This window comes from Rhinolophus hipposideros, assembly GCF_964194185.1.
Source record: "Rhinolophus hipposideros genome assembly, chromosome: 10".
Taxonomy (NCBI): Eukaryota; Metazoa; Chordata; class Mammalia; order Chiroptera; family Rhinolophidae; genus Rhinolophus; species Rhinolophus hipposideros.
This window is the reverse complement of record NC_138056.1, coordinates 43,392,265-43,404,768: the sequence shown is the minus strand read 5'-3', so window position 1 is coordinate 43,404,768 and position 12,504 is coordinate 43,392,265.

The window sequence follows — 12,504 nt, the reverse complement described above, 5'->3', positions numbered from 1 at the left end:
CAACCTTGTCTCATTGAACTTGGTGGGAAAGGTATACTCCAACGTCTTTTTCCAGATACAGAAGGAAATTAAAGTACCTTGGGGGAAAAAAAATGGAAATGGCAGTGGAACGGGAAACACCCTGGTTAGATCTTATGAAGAGGCCTTGGGGAAAGCTGACTCCCCCAATCCAGTGTCCCCCACCTAACCCTGATTCTCAGCCCCTTCCTCTTGCTGCATTTGTCTTCATGGAGATCTGCCTTGAATGTGTGTTGCTGCAAAAGCATCTTCCCAGCCAGTGAACTGGGGATCTTTAGCAGGCAATGTGATGTCCTGGAAATACACTGGTGCGTGACCCGAGGACGAATAGGGGAGGAGGGGGAAGTAGTGGTTTCTACCATATGGATGTTTTCAAAATGCTCCAACATCATGACTCTAAATGGGATGATTTAGTCCTCATGGCCATCAGTAGAATGCATTTCCTATGAAGAAAAGAAAGTCATACTTAAGCCAAAGAGAATGACAGAAGATATGTATGGAAAATGTCTTGCTATCTTCATGGCCATCCTGTGCTATGATGGTGGGTGTTCCAGTTATCTATTGCTGCATAACAGCACTACAAAGCCTAGTGGTTTAAATAGAAAGTTATTATCTCTCATGATGATATGGGTTGGCTGGGATTGGGTGATTGCTGTGTCTTGGAGTCTCATGGTTCCTATCAGATGGCAGCTGAGTCTGGTATCCTCTGAATGCCTGATTGGACCGGGTATCCATGAAGGACTTTTTGCTCACTTCCTGGCTTCTCCACTGGCATGACTAGAGCAGCTGGAGACTGGTTGGACATCTTTCTCCACATGGTCTCTCCACGTGGTTAGTTAGCACTTCTCACAACATGGAGGTCTCAGGGTAGTCAGACTTCTTACATAGTGGCTGGCCTCCTCCAGACCTAACATTGCAAGAGGTCCCAGTAGATTCTAAATAACCTCTGAAGTAACACAGAGTCCTCCCAACCACACACTATTGGTCAAGAGCAAATCATAGGGCCAATCCTAGATTTAAGGGGAAGGAATTACACAAGAATGGAATACAAGAAGGTGTGGCTCATTGGGGATAGTGGGGGTGGGACTTGGAGGGGTATCACTGAATCAGAGAGCTTCCTGGATGGCTGTCACTTTAAAAGCACATGTAATACTTAACATGCATAAGGGTGGGGTGAGGGGGCGAGTAATAAGGGACAGAGGAGGGAGAAGGGCTACTCATGGACACTTAAATAGAGCATAAGCTAAAGAAAGGTAACTAGTTATGAGTGATATAGTTTACAATGTCACAAGAAACCCTGGAGGGAAAACATGATTGTTGTCGTTCTACTGACTGATCAAAAGTTTCAGTTGGATGCTCCACCCCCCACCCACCCACCCCCCGCCGCCCTCCTCTCTGAGCTACAGCAAAGGTGCTCATAAGACATTCCCATGCTTGGGAACATACTTAGAGATGAAAATGCTAAGTAGGCTAAGTCGAGGTTGTCCCTTTTCTGAAGCCTTCAATTCATAAAGAATTATTGCAGTTAATTAAGAGAGAGAGATTTTATAAAATCTAGTTTGAATGAGCAGAACTCTGCCAGTTGTCCTCTTGCATGAGGCCCTCCATCACTAGCGTTGCCATGGTGCCTTCTCCAGTCTGCCCCTCCCTCTCTTGCGACAGTCCTGCTATATGGAATAGTCAGGTGTCAACCCACCGATCTTCGCACGGCCCTGGCATCCATCTAACACAGTCACTTTCTAGAACTTTCAAACCAAAGTTCTAGAAAGTGATGTAATGAACTGAGAAAAGCACATAAAACATGGGCATGCATGTGGCCAAAAACAATGTCTGCAACCTGTGTATGGATCCCGAGAATTCTGCAGGCCATGTAACTGCCAATGGCAGCTGAGGGCTATTGGGAGTGTCCAGGCTGGAAGTGCCCTGGAAGTGCCACCGACACTCAAGCCAGAGGATGTCCTCACCTGTTGCTTTACTGTCCTGTTCTGAATCCCTGCAGAGTATCTCTCTCACACACAGGATTGCCAAGCTGGTTGCTGACCCGCAGCACAACCAGTGCGACTAAGAGTGGCAGTGAGCGCTCTCTAGAACCCAGGTTTTCTCAGTGAGGAGGCCTCTGCCTCTTCCCCTTCCGATCTTCTCTCCCAGCCAAAGAGAGGTGACACCCCTCAATATCCCCTAACGGTCACCTTCGATTGCTTCCCTAGCCACAGACCCAGCAATGCCTGCCACAGAAGTACTGCTTGGTGTCTTATCTTCTAAGACCCAGATAAGTCACAGGCAGTGCTCAGAGAATTCTGATGTGTCTCTGAGATGCCCTTTCTGGAGAAGAGACTCAGATGAATGGGGCCCTTTGTTATAGCACATACTTTTCCACCTTTATCCAGTTTTGTATAAAATAGGCTGACCTTCATGAGAGAAGCAAAATGGTAAAGCTAAGAAAAAGAAAATGATCTGAGAGGAAAATTGCTCCATCAAGTGAGGAAATATCCCAGGGAAGACCTATAGGACAACTCCAAGGAAAGCAGAAACAGAGAGGGTTGGCTGGTATGCTGGGAGCTGCGGGAGGTAAGCCCCGCTCCTCATCTCTAAGTCCAAGTATGAGGCAAACAGAAGCTCTGAGCAGTTCCGTGGATCTGTTGATGATGTCAGGTGTAAAGTTCGCTTTGCTCATTCTCCTCATATATCAGATCCAGGCTCTCCAAGGACCATGGCAGAACCCACATTTTGCTTCTTCCACTCAAAGGCTTACTTGTCACTTGCTACCTAGGATCCTGGGGCATATGGGCTGAAAAATGAAACCAGCAGTATAATCATCTCTATGCCCTCACTCCCTGGTTTCTTCCCACCGTGTCCAGGAGCTCTGGGCCTGGAAAGAACTAAGAACCAAGATCGAAGATGGTCCCGAAGGCCTCAGAGGCTCAGCAGCCAGGCCCGAAGTTCCAATCACCTTGGTGACGCCTCAGTAGTATCAGGGTCGCCCCACTCATCCACAGGCCAGCTGATGTACCTCCTCCTGGTAGGTAAGAGAAGACTAGGCCAGAGGGACCTGGGCCACTGAGGCTGTCCCCTTACGTCATTGCTCCTGCCTCCCGAAACTCCATCATAAGATAGATGTCTCCGTGAAGCCTGGATGAGCATTTCCGGACAGTTACAAAAATATATTTATCAATATGAAGTTACTGATGATAACACTGCAGCTTATCGTTGACAATGCACAGTATCACTTTTATCCACTTTATTTTTTGGAAATATGATTTGTGATTCCAAACAGTAAAGTTAGAAAATGTCTTGGCTCAATACTAAATTCATTTTAGGTATTCCGATTATTACCCAATAATTATCTTCTTCAAAAGTTATTTCCAAACCAGCATTTGACATAGTAATATTCATGGTTTTTCCTATCAAGTGAACATCATCTCCAAGACAGACTTTTTCACAATTTAGATAAAATCATTTTTTCATGGTGACAGTGTCCAGATTTGAATTCATCCAAAAAAGGCAATTTCTCTAATTCACCAAACTCAAAGCTTCCAGATAATGATAAAATCATTTCGTCAAACACCTGAAGATACTTGGATTCAGGCTTCAGAGATGACCTTATGGGCTATATAAACTGGTAAATAACCTTCCAGGATAAAAGTTTTACCTTCATCTCAAAAAAGTAATCATTTTTTAAATATATTTTTTTCCTCAGGGAATTTTGGAACTAAATTAAAATTTTAAGTATAAAATAAAGTTTTAAAATGATCCTTACCTTAAAAGTGCAGGAGAAAGTGCAAGCAAGATAAGAACACAATAAAAATAAAATAAAAAAGCATTGCCACATACTGTGCATTTCTTAAAGCAAAACAAACTGCACTATTCCTGCCTGCCTGTCTACAAACTCAGACTGGACCTTTGCTGAGTGCTCACTGGGCCTGCTGGATCCACCAAGGCTCACAAACTTTCTCAGACAAGCAGCAAATCTGCATTATGGCCCAACATTATGGTCAGTATTTTTAAATTGCATTTTCTGGCTGGAAAAAGTGAATACAGAAAGGCTTTACTGAGAATAAGACCCAAGCAGCCCTGGCCCAAGCACCCTGAAGAGAAGTGAGGTATCTGAGCTACCATATAAAATGGAAGAAGACCAGTTATATGAATTTTCCAAATGAGAATTCCTGGGGTTGACGGTACTTCCACCAAAGTAAATATTTTTCTAAAATATGTATTCGTTTTCCTTTGTCCTCTGCAAAGTCAAGAGTCATACTATCTTGAACAGCACTGATAGGTTTTGAAAGAATTGCATTTGAGTAAAATTAACGAGAAGACACTTAAACTTTGCCTCCCAGTGTTTTCTACACTTGAAAGCACAGGAAGCTGCCTGCCGGACTTGCTCCAGTGGACCCTGGCCCTGACCAGTGCTGTCAACATCCACTGGCCCTGTCACAGAGACTCCCTGGCCCGATGAGACTCGGTGCTTGCTGCAGCAGTCTACTTAGCAGCTGTGACAAAACTTCTGGGGCTTCTGGGTCAACATAATGCCATTTTGGTAGCAACTGCCATTTGGTTTGGGTTCTCCCTACTGAAAAGTGGTCCTTTTTCCCCAAAAAATGTCAAAGTAAAGGAGAATGAATCTGTGTCACCAAACAGAATAAGAACAGAACAACCACTGCACGTGCATGCAAGGGAGGGGAAAACGTCATCTGGAGGCCACCCAAATGCAGTATTCTTCCTTTTTTTCTGTTTTAAAATTTATTGATCTTGAATTTTTAAGGGACATAAAGATGGAATTTCAAAATACATAAACAGTGGACTCAAAGGAAATCCAAGGCACTTTAAAGAATTCCATAAAACCAGAAAAGTTCAGTATGAAAATGGTTATTCTATCTGATAGACCAAATATTGACATTTGGCTGAATGGCTCTGTTATGTCAATTTTCCCAGCCCATGTAAAAATAAAAAGTAGCTGTCGCAGATGCCTCTTTAAAGGACTGCTCCTATGTGTGAAGCCTCAGTGGGACCCACAACCCGTCACTGGGCACCTTCTGGCTTGGAAGAGGAAAGCAGACTCAGGAAATCCCAGCATGGTCCTCACATCTTTTAATGCCTCCTGGGGGGGGGGGGGGGACAGGTCCTTGTAGAGGAAGGTGTTTATATAAATGAGGGACAAAATGATGACCTGCTTTGACTCCATGGGACAAGGTAAAATCACTAGTTTGGAAAAGGCAGATTTCAGGCTTGAAGGTGCAATTATCCAGGGGTTAAGGACAGGGAAGGAAAACTAAGTAAACTTTTACCCACCACTTGAAACTATTCTAGTGCATGATCTCATTGCTTTGGGATCAAATCATCAAACATTTGCCTTATTCTGGTAGACGGAAGCTGTGGTAGAGGCCAGCTGGCCCTAGAAGTTGCAAAAAGAACTCAAACCAGTTATCTCCAAGCAGAGAGCTGGTTGGAAACAGCCCCACTTGTGCTGGGGCTGAGGGTTTGCTCTGCCACTGACCAGCCCTGTGACCTCCACGCCTCATCTTCCTACTATTTTCCCAGCCCTCGGATGTCCCTTCCCAGACCCTTATCAGTCCCTGGTGCAACCAGATCACAAACATACCTGAAGAGAACAGCATTGCCACTGTGTTCTGGCTCCCAACTCTTCTGGGCTTAAGGGCTCAAGCACACAACAGAAGTATGGCCACAGGAAGCCCCTGGCTAGAACTTCCTATCTTGCCACAGCTTCTCAGTGATCTTACTTCATGGTGCTTGGTATCCCTGGGCCACTGCACACATGCTCACACACAAGCGCAAGTGTGATTACTGTGCAAGAGCAGCTCAGAAGAGGCTGGTGCAGGGCTTCGTGTTCCTTCTAGGCAGAGGAAAATGAATGAGGAGAGCATGGCCCCATTCAGAGCTGGGAGACGTGATCTTGGGTATCTCTGCAGCAAGAGCTCTCTGGGTCTTACGGAAATTGCTACACAGGAATGTCAGACACAGGGCAAGGCTTCATGAGTGCACCTGCCAACCTGGCACAAATAACCTCTTTCTCTCAGAAGCTCCCATTCCCTTAGATACCTATGACCTTCAGTCATGGCAGCTCTCCCGTCTCATTTTATGCAAGATTCTATGTGACACTTACCTCCTTACCTAGTCTTGCACTCAGGAAAGGTGTCAGTCGGGGTGACAACACTGCTCTAGGGCCATGATGCGTGGGTTCAAGAAAGGATCGTGTCAGAGACTACAGCATCATGTATAGGGTTTTTCAGGTGCTGTTTCTGGTGAAAGGTTGCCATTCGGATGTACTATTTGCACTGGATTGCTAGCCTGAGGAACACCGAGCAAAGACTAAGAAACAGCATGGTGTAATGGAGAGAGCCGTGAACTGGGGCTGGACCCAGAGCTCTGCTCCTGCCTCTGAAGCTGCAGCCCCCTCACCGCATGAGGAAGGTTAGCCCAGTGTATTCTGTGCTCTTCCACCTCTGGTGTCTGTGTGTCTCTGAGTCTAAGGAACTGCTCATGCCCACAGGGCGGGGTCTGTGTAGTCCTAGACTCCTATAGCCTAGAAACCCAAGTGCAGACTACCTCTGGAGGAGGTTTTTCATGGTTTCCAGAGGACATGGACTCTCTCCCCATACCTTTCTTTGTTTCTCAGTTCCCTTTTCAATGGGTTTTCATTTTTAACAAATGATCTGAAAGGGATTTGATTTTGAGAATTTGCTGAATACCCTTTAAACTATCAGTAATGTCTACTGTTCATCATAGACTGGTAATCTAAGCAGAGGAATTTCCATTTTTAAAAGCTAGTACAGGTTCTCAGCATACCCCCAAAGAGCTCATCGTGGTCCTGCGAGTAAGCGGGAAGGAGGAAAGAGGGCAGTGGCACAGATAGCTCTCTGCAAGAAGGGCCTCTTGATGAAGAAGACGTTCGAGGAAGAAAGGAGGGAAAGACAGTCTGTGTGGGTGGCTCACAGTCATGGGCAGTAAAGAAGGGGCTACTGAGTGGCCTCCCTCCCTGGTCTACTTCTTCAAGCAACAGCCTATAATCTCTGGCCTTGGGTGTGACCGAAAACTTTATCCAGGGAAGCTCATAGATGTGTCCACAACTCATGCTGCTCAGCCCTGTGCTCTAATAACATGAAGACAGAGGCATCTGGGGAATCAAGAGCAAGGACCTTCCTTCTCCAAATTGCATAGCTCACACCAGCCAGTACAGCCCATCCACCAGGCCCACGTGTACACTGGTTTGAAGTGTGGGTTTCTATCTAGGGCCTGATGTTCTATCAACTGCAAAAACATGTTTGAAAATAAAACTGCTCAGCCCCTTCTATCCATTTAGTCAATCTGATTGAGAATATCAATCAGGTTTATTGGGGAAGGAAGGAGAGAAGAGAGAAGGTCTGTGGGCACTTTTTGTAGATAGAATACATCCCCATCAAATCTCCAAAGGAAAAGGACTAGAACCTTAGCCATAGTCAGATAACACCTGAAAAGTCTCTGCCCTCTAGTGGCTAAAAGTTCAAACAAATATTTTGCTCAAAATTGACTCAATGTCTGGGCCTGGAACACTGAACTGAGACCACCCAAGGAGGTGCTCTCCGGGGACAGAGTTTAGCCCCTCTGCTTTAAGTCCTGAGGCTCTATTCCCTTTGGGCTAAATGGTCATAGGTCCCTAGAGGCGTCACTTACTTTGGAACCCGCACAGCAGAGACCAAGGTAGTTCCTATACTGGGGACGCCATGGAACCTGTGGGAGACCTAGCTTTCCCCCTCACACTGACAAGCCCTGACCCTGGGGCCTACATGGGAAGGAGCCATGTGCGTGGCCATCAGGCACCATGACATCATTTCCTGGCCAGCAGGTCTTCTTTAGCGGCAGCCACACCATTCACACCACTAGAAGTCACTGACCACGTCCCAACCCCATCAGTGGCTCTCCTTCGTCCATCCCCTCCTCACAGTCTGTCTGTCCACCCGCCACTCTCAAGCCCTCCCCACGCTGAGTGAATGTTGGCAAGTCTTCAGAAGCTTTCAACAGCAACATGGTTACCAGGTGCTGAAGGAATAGCGGCTCTGAATAGGCCACCCGAGCCCAACTAGCACACCTGGCAGAGCCAGCATTTGACTGGTACCACTTAGGACAAGACATCCTCCAGAGAGAGTCAGTTTATAGCAAACTGCCCCGGTGGGTTTCAAAAGCCAAACCAGAATGATCACAATGAAAGGTTTGGAGAGTTCTGGGGACTCTGGTGCACATGGTTTTTATTTCAAAGAACAGAGTGAGGCTGTGACTGTCCCACCAAGTGATACTGGGCAAGTAGCTGTCCATCTTTGGGGCTGTGAGGAGACAGGGCCAGGCTCTTGAATTTAGGCAGGGAACAGTGCTCCTGCCAGCCACTTGAGAGGATTCTGCCTTACTCAAGACTATATATCTCCTCCCTCCTCAGAAACGGCCCTCACCAAGGACTACCTGATGGAGGGGTGCCAAGGTGTAGTCTCCTTGCCTCAATTCGGGACACGTGTGAAGGGCTCTCCTAGTTCCAGAGCTCTTGGTGGGATTGGTTGAGGCCTGTGTTGCAATTGCTTTGCAGTTTAACTTGTCTCTTTGCCACTCATGTTTCATTCACTCCCAAGAGGTATTGTTCCAGAGCGCACATTCCCAGAAATGTTTTGTACACAAGTTGGTCTCAGGGTCTGTTTCCTGGAGAGCCTGACCTACAATACTCTCCCAGCCCCATCACTCAGTTATCGGAAGTTCATGCAGAACTTTGATCAGTTCTCTGATTTATGTGTCTTTTTACATACTATTGCCTCTGCCTAGCGCCTTTCCCACCTCTCCTCCCTGCTATCTACTTTATAGAGATTAACGCCTATTCATTCTTCAAGTCTCAGCTAAAATGTCGTCGTCTCCTTTGGGAAGTCTTCCCTGATTCATTCACCAAACTCAGATGCTCCACTTCTGTGTTGTCATTGCATTCAGTACTACTGCCATCACTGCAAAATTAAATAATTACAAAGCATTAAATTATGCATCCACATGATTGTCTCCCCTTCTACACTATATCCTCCATGAGGACTAGGAATGTGTCTATTCTGTCTGTCATTGTGTCCCTAGTACATAGTTTAAGACCTGGAATACAATACAATAGGTACTCTAAAACATTTGTTAAATAAATGAATAAAAAGGAGGAAATAAAGAAGCCCTAAGTAAGGAAGTAGCAGTAGTGTGAAGGGATAAAAGATAATATATATATATATATATATATGATATATATTTAAGTGGTAAAATGAATAGCTTTTAGTGGCTAATTGATTAAACATAAGAATAAGAGTGAGGAAGAGTCTAGGATTACACCTATATTTCTGCATTTGTAAGTAGACAGAAGATGGTACTATTTGGTGAGAGAGGGAATACAGTGGTAAGTTTAATTTTAAGTAGAAAGATAAGCAGAAAAAGCCTAAGTTTGAGATACCTATTCTATATCCAAGTACCAATGTCCAATAGACAGGGAGAAACAGGCTTTGGAGCTCAAGCCTTAGGCTGGACGTGGAAATCATTAGTATATCACCCAAGAAATTCCCTTATCAATTTACTTCTTGCCAAGAAAATCCTACAGACCCCCATTGGAGTCTCTCTCCATTTTGTCCCCATGTTGCTTCTTTATGCAACTCAGTAGGTGCTCATGTTAGTTTTCTAGGGCAGCTGTAACAAAATACCACAGACTGGGTGACCCAAACTACAGAAATTTATTTCTCACAGTTCTGGAGGCTAAAGGTCAAAGATCAAAGTGTCAGCAGGTTTGGTGTCTTCTGAAGATTATCTCCTTGGCTTGCAGATGGCTGCCTTCTTGCTGTGTCCTCACATGGTGTTTTCTCTGCACCCATAACCCTGGTATCTGTGTGTTCAAATGTCCTCTTTTTATAAGGATATCAGTCAGATTAGGGCCCACATTAGTGTCCTAAATGACACTAGTGTCATTTTAGTGTCATTTTAACTTAATCACATTTTAAAGGCCCCATCTCCAAATACAATCACATTCTGAAGTCCGAGGGGGTGGACTTCACATAAGAATTTTGCAAGGGGCACAATTCAGCTCATAGACCTACATTTCTTCTCCTCCTCCTTGCCCATCACTGCCCAGAGGCAGCCAGCCCATGCCTGTCTACCATAGCATGTCCAGATGAGGCTTTCCCTTAAATTTCCAAGATTCAAACTTCAATGTGTTATGAAAACAGATGAAAGAAGGGATCATTCTGCCTGGGATGGGGGTAAGGAGGTGGTAGGAAGACTCAAAGGATGAGTAAGAATCCACTGGTTACAAAAGAGAGGAACATTCTAGGCTAAGGGACCCCTAGGTAAGCAAAGATACCACAATGTTAAATTTCATAGGAAGTTTGGGACCAGTCAGATGTAGCTCTTGTGGAGGTAGGATGTGGGGATGATAAGAGCTGAAGTAAGGGGTTGGCTGAGGACACATTGTAAAGAGCTTTCCTTTTGGCATAAAATCAGCCAATGTTTTATCTAAAGAGACATGGACATGGAATTAGAGGCTGCTCCAATCACTCAGGCAGGAAACAATGTAATTACTTGTAAAAGGATGGAAGACTGGAGCATAACATTAAGCAAAGAGCTATGGGGGTTGGGGTAGGGGCCAGAGTGGTGAATAAAAGATGAAGAGGAAAAGCTGGGGGGAAAAAGAGAAGAGAAAAAAAGAGAAAAGAAAAGAGGAGACATCTTGTTCAGATCTAAATGATAAATGCTCGTACCCCAGATGGATTCTTGAGTTGAGCTCTGCCTCCTCAAGAAGGTAGAGTGCTCACAGACGTTCCCAGAGTTGGCCAGCACCTCTCAGTAAAGTGGAAGATACTGGGAGCAAAGGGGGCAGGTAACATGGGAGCACAGCAGGAAAAGGACCACCAGTGATGAAGGCGGCAAAGAATTCCAAGAAGACCTGGGAAGCTGGATGAGATCAGCCTTGCTGGGCTGATTGGCTGCGCATTAGCATGTCCAGTTCTAACTGGTCATTTAGGGAAAACAGTCAACTCATGGCTGGGCCTACAGATCAAGGTTCTAGATCCAACCACACTGAAGACGTAGTGGTGGCTGTCACAGGGCTTCAGTTTCCTCTCGGGATGCCGGGGCAGGAAAGCGCAGAGGAGAAAAGGAAGGTCGGTATGCTCAGTCACTGTACTCACTAGTGAACTTATAGCAGTGGTCCAGGCCAGAGGTTAAATGTAAGGAAGGCAAAAGAGCCAAGCTTATGATTTTATCCCAACTATAGGCTAAGGCTCAGCAAGCCATCTTTTTCTTTCCATTGAGTAAAACTCGCTCTGAATGAAGTTAGTTGGCTACTTACTATATACATCAGTCAAAGCTGTGACTATCTGCAAGGTGAGTTTATTTTTTTATTATTATTATTTTTTACGAAACCACTGGTCACAAGAATGCAAAAATTTTCACTCTGGATCTGCCCCATGGCTCATCAATCCTAGATGGTTAGGGGAGTGAGCTGTGGGTTTTGCTGCCTCTGGGATCACAAGCGAAGCTCTCCAACTAAGACTGTGTGAGGGCAGTTAGAGCAGAGAGACCAAGCTTGTCCTTCTGAAGCTGGTGAATGACGAGAGAGTGGTGTAGGAGCTGAATCACTGGTGGGCAGAGAGGGCCTACCAGACTGGATGGTAGGGCTCTGAGGTCAAGCTCTTTGGAGCCCACCCCAGACACTTTGGGGCGACAGCAGTTTACGGACTTGTGCTGCGATCGAGGCTCCCACTGCGTTCTCGCAGACTCTGCAATAATTCTTTAGACTTCGTTAGTACTGAGTGGGTATTTCACTGTAAAAGTAATATGGGCATGCCATAGAAAACGAAGAAAAGGTTGACCCACCATACTGACCCTCCAAAAGTTAATGTGATACAATCAGAGTTTTCTTCCACTGGACCTTACCCATCTTAGTTCACAGTCTCAAAGTTAGGACTTGAGGTACTCATAGAAGGAAATCAGCCAGAGCACTTTTAGCATAAGACTTTATTCAAAATGCCAGGCATGAGAAGTTTCCAAAGGAGCATTCTCACCTGAGGAAGAAGGCTAAGTCAAGCAGTATTTTTTATAAGGATTTCAGAGGAGGGATGAGCCGAAGTTTAGCCAGTTTGGGGAATGGTTCAAAGATGGTTCTCAGAAACAGGAGGAATTATTGTTCTTAAGGATGAGAAGCCATTGTTTGTGATTTTACCAAAAGGGTGAGGAGGAAGAGTTAGGGGCTAAAGTCACGTGGAAGAGAGGTAGAGAGGAACATCTAATGGGGGCAAGGACATGCAAGGGCCACACGGGAAATTTTGTCTTTTAGTGTCTTTTGCAGGGACCAAAGGCAACCCAGGTCTTCTGACTCCTGGCCAGACTTCTTTCTACCTCCCATAGATACTCCCAACCTTTCCTACTTTGGTAGTGATTGAGAAAGAACCATGGGTATCCTGGACCCACCCATGGAAGGAGAGGTTGAGATAAGTGAAAGCC